This window comes from Mauremys reevesii, linkage group 12, assembly GCF_016161935.1.
Source record: "Mauremys reevesii isolate NIE-2019 linkage group 12, ASM1616193v1, whole genome shotgun sequence".
Classification (NCBI taxonomy): Eukaryota; Metazoa; Chordata; order Testudines; family Geoemydidae; genus Mauremys; species Mauremys reevesii.
In genome coordinates, this window is record NC_052634.1 from 29,963,842 (window position 1) to 29,969,146 (window position 5,305).

Here is a 5,305-nt window from a genome sequence, read left to right on the forward strand (position 1 = left end):
CTATTAATTTTTATCCCATTTCTATTACTCCAGCTTTCAAGGATGTGCAGATTTTCTTTTATGATTTTCCTGTCCTCCTCCATAGTGGCAATCCCTCCCGGCTCTGTGTCCCACTCCCACTTCTTGTGCCAAGATCACTAATAAAAGTGTTGAGTAAGTTTGATCCCAAGACTGATCTGAGGAACTCCACTAGTAACTCCCTCCAGCCTGACAATTCACCATTCAATATGACCCCCTTGTAGACCTCCCTTTAACTAATTCTTTATTGACCTTTCGGTTCTCATATTAATCCCCATCGTCTCCAATTTAACGAATAGTTTCCCATGTGGAACTGTATCAAAAGCCTTATTGACGTCCAGATCACGTTTCTCTGGCACAATCTACCTTTTGTAACACCATGTTTTATTTATTTATAGTGCTGAAGGCTGGGAGGAACTGTTAGCAATGGGCTGAGAATGGCCATGTGGAGGTGGGGGAGGAGATGGGAGGCAGGGGAGAGGCGGCATTGGAGGTGTATCTGGGATTGTGTTTTGTAGGAGTCCATGTCTCTGCTCCCTGTGGCCGTGGCGCATTCCGTACCAAAGCAGCACGTCAGCAGAGCAGACGCACACACCATAGCTCCGCCTGGAACACGCAGCGTTCACTGCCAGACGGGCTGGGTGATTTTTCAGGGACCCAGCTTGATATGCCTGGCTGGGGTGGGTTCAGTTGGGCGGGGGTCTGGGGCTCTGATAGTTTGCGATGTTCCTTTTTGCATAGTCAGTTCTTTCCATCTAATGTTTTACCCCCAGCGATGCCCGATGCCGCTCTCTTCTTAACTTGCTTCGGTTATTTCACTTCCAGGTTACTGCCAATCATAGAATCCTAGAATATCAGGGTTGGAAGGGACCTCAGGAAGTCATCTAGTCCAGCCCCCTGCAACTAGTCAGATACTAACCCAGACACCAACTCACAAGCATTCAATAAAGTCTAAACACATTCTTACAATTCTAATACCTCTTTTAACAATACTAACATAGGTGAGTCAGACTGATTCCAGCTATGTGTTTGTCCATGTTCAATTAAGACATGGGGGCTTTTGCAAGAGCTAACACCTCATCTGCCAGTGTCAGAGGCAGGATGGGCAGGGATGGTGTGTCTAGCCTCTTTGCCAGAAGCTGGGAATGGGTGGCAGGGGATGGATCACTTGATGATTTTTCTGTTCTTTCCCTCTGAAGCACCTGGCATTGGCCACTGAGCTAGATGGACCAGTGCTCTGATGCAGTCGGCCATTTTTATGTTCACAGTCTGTCTGAGGAATATCTACTCATTTGGACTCGCTGGGAGGCACAGAAAGAAACAAGATGTGCTGAGGCAAGAAGGCCCAGTCTCAAAGCCCCCAGGGTCACACTTGCCAAAAGCTAAAACTAGCCCCGCCCATGAAAGGGGCACTCCCAGGAGAGACTGTATAAAGGCTGGAGCATCCAACAACTTTGTAAACCCGAGACAGCTGCCTTGGGGCCAATGACAGGGAGAATCCCCCAAAGTGACTCCTTTGATTCTGCTCTTCTCTGGCCTTTGGTTCATAGAATCATAGAACTGGAAGGGACCTCGAGAGGTCACCAGTCCAGTTCCCCTACACTCAAGGCAGGACTAAGTATTATCTAGACCATGCCTGAGAGGTGTTTGTCAGCCTGCTCTTAAAAATCCCCAATGATGGAGATTCCACAACCTCCCTACGCAATTTATTCCAGTGTTTAACCACTCTGTCAGTTAGGAAGTTTTTTCCCCAATCTCCATCCTAAACAGCCCTTGCTGCAATTTAAAGCCATTGCTTCTAATCCTACCCTCAGAGGTTAAGAAGAACAATTTTTCTCCCGCATCTTTGTAACAACCTTTATGTACTTGAAAACTATTACCATGCCCCATCTCAGTCTTCCCTTCTCCAGACTAAACAAACCCAATGTTTTCAATCTTCCCTCATAGGTCATGTTTTCTAGACTTTTAATCATTTTTCTTGCTCTTCTCTGGACTTTCTCCAATTTGTCCACATCTTTCCTGAAATGTGGCACCCACAACTGGACACAGTACTCCAGTTGTGGCCTAATCAGTGTGAAATAGAGCAGAAGAATTATTTCTCGTGTCTCGCTTACAGTGCTCCTGCTAATACATCCCAGAATGATGTTTTCTTTTTTTGCAACAGAGTTACACTGTTGACTCATATTTACTTTGTGTTCCACTATGACCCCCAGATCCCTTTCTGCAGCACTCCTTCCTACGCAGTCATTTCCCATTTTGTATGTGTGCAACTGATTGTTCCTTCATAAGCGGTGTACTTTGCAGGTGTCCCTATTGAATTTCATCCTATTTACTTCAGACCATTTCTCCAGTTTGTCCAGATCATTTTGAATTTTAATCCTATCCTCCAAACCACTTGCTACCCCTCCCAGCTTGGTATTGCCCACAAACTTGATAAGTGTAAAAGAGACTGTTACTAGGAGGGTTTCACGATTTCTCAGAGGGTTACACCCTGGTGGGAGGGGGCTAGGCCTGTACTGGAATAAGGTCACTCTGTGCTTCACAGTGTGGCAGAACCTAAAATGTCCATTAGCAGGGGAAAATCCTGGGGGGAATCGGCTTGTGGAATGGATGAAAACCCCATCTGAATTCTCTCACATTGCCCTTCTCGCCCTGACAGGCTACAGACTAACGTCCACGTTTGCTCCAGATCATCCCGTCCTCCCAGGGGGCAGGAAATGGCTGCAGTGGAGCTGGCTCAGGTAAGAGATTATCATGGAGCTGATGGTGGGCTCTGCTTGGAGGGAGAGGAGCAGTAAATGCATAGGAGGGTGGGAGCTGCTGGAGGTGGTGGGAGGCAGGAAATATTGAGGGTGGAGAAAGGGAGGGGACAGGGTGTGACAAACCTGCTGAGACTTGTGTAATGTAGGGTATGATGGGTTGTCACTCTCCTTTTATCTCAGTTAGTATGTACATGCCTACATCCATTACAACACCCCCCAAACCCTTATTAAGTAATAGAAATACCCATACTGTTAGTATACCCACCCCTATCTATTATTCACAGGATTACACATGTCATACAGGTTTCAGAGTAGCAGCCGTGTTAGTCTGTATCCATAAAAGAACAGGAGTACTTGTGGCACCTTAGAGACTAACAAATTTATTTTAGCATAAGCTTTCGTGATCTACAGCTCACTTCTTCGGATGCATAGAATGGAACACACAGACAGGAGAACATGAAAAGGTGGAAGTATGCATACCAACTGGAAGAGTCTAATCAATTGAGATGAGCTATCATCAGCAGGAGAAAAAATTTTTGCAGTGATAATTGAGATGGCCCATAGAAGGTGTGAGGAGAACTTAACATAGGAAATAGATTCAATTAGTGTAATGACTCAACCATTCCCGGTCTCTGTTTAAACCTAAGTTAATTGTATTTAATTTGCATATTACTTTGAGTTCAGCAGTCTCTCTTTGGAGTCTGTTTTTGAAGTATTTTTGTTGCAAAATTGCCACCTTCAAGTCTGTCACTGAGTGGTTAGAGAGGTTGAAGTGTTCTCCCACTGGTTTTTGAATGTTATAATTCCTGATGCCAGATTTGTGTCCATTTATTCTTTGCATAGAGACTGTCGGTTTGGCCAATGTACATGGCAGAAGGGCATTGCTGGCACATGATGGCATATATCCGTTGGTAGATGTGCAGGTGAACGAGCCCCTGATGGCATGGCTGATGTGATTAGGTTCTATGATGGTGTCACTTGAATAGATATGTGGACAGAGCTGGCATCGGGCTTTGTTGCAAGGATAGGTTCCTGGGTTAGTGTTTATGTTGTATGGTGTGTGGTTGCTGGTGAGTATTTGCTTCAGGTTTGGGGGCTGTCTGTAAGCGAGGACTGGCCTGTCTCCCAAGATCTGTGAGAATGAGGGATCATCTTTAAGGATAGTTTGTAGATCTTTGATGCGGTGGAGAGGTTTTAGTTGGGGGCTGTAGGTGATGGCTAGTGGCGTTCTGTTATTTTCATTATTGAGCCTGTCCTGTAGTAGGTGACTTCTGGGTACTCTTCTGGCTCTGTCAATCTTTTTTTTTCACTTCAGCAGATGGGTATTGTAGTTTTAAGAATGCTTGATAGAGATCTTGTAGGTGTTTATCTCTGTCTGAGGGCTTGGAGCATATACAGTTGTACCTTAGAGCTTGGCTGTAGGCAATGGATCGTGTGGTGTGTCGTGGATGGAAGCTGGAGGCATGTAGGTAAGTATAGCGGTCAGTGGGTTTCTGGTATAGGGTGGTGTTTATGTGACCATCGCGTATTAGCACAGTAGTGTCTAGGAAATGGACCGCTTGTGTGGATTGGTTTAGGCTGAGGTTGATGGTGGGATGGAAATTATTGAAATCATGGTGGAATTCCTCAAGGGGTTCCTTTCCATGGGTCCAGATGATAAAGATGTCATCAATGTAACGTAAGTAGAGTAGGGCGTTAGGAACGAGAGCTAAGGGAAGCGTTGTTCTAAGTCAGCCATAAAGATGTTGGCATACAGAGGCACTGCTATGGGTACCCGCTCCACCAAGCCTTTTAAAACTCTTGGATACAAGTTATCTGGACCTGCTGATTTAAACATGTCTAACTTTAATAGCTGCTGTTTAACGTCCTTGTGAGTTCTTGTTGGAATGGAAAGAGTGTCGTCGTCAACATCTTATGATATGAGTTACAGCATCTGTTTTTCTCCAAATCCAGGAGAGAAATATTGATTGAGGACTTTTACCTCTTCTGCATTATTTTTGGTAATTCTGCCATTTCCATCTAGTAATTTACCACTACCATTGTTAGGATTAATTTTGTACTTAATATACGTTTAAAAACTTCCTTCGTATTTCTATTAATTTCTTATAGCCAGTTTTCTACAATTCTGACCTTCTCACTTCATTCTTTACTATTGACTTCCCCTTTCTTCCATATATTTTATTTGGAGAGTGTTGGCATTCCTACCAGGAGACACCAGCAGGGTCCAGAGACAGCCCCATCTCCTATATCAAGCTCTGGCTAGTAGGTATGTGATAAATGTGAAGACCCTGCCTCCGTCTGTCAGCTGGGAGACACAAAGGTTCTCTCTTTCTACTCTCTGATGCCTCCTGGATGCTCTAGACAAGGTGGGGTGGGACTCTGTTAACATGTGCCTCACGGAGCTTCCATTTACCTGGTGCTGCTGTTCTGTGAATAATGGGACTGTGAGTGGGGCAGCAGGTACTGAGTGTTGGATTCTTTCTCTTTCAGGGCCGGTGACCTTCGAGGAGGTGGCTGTGTATTTC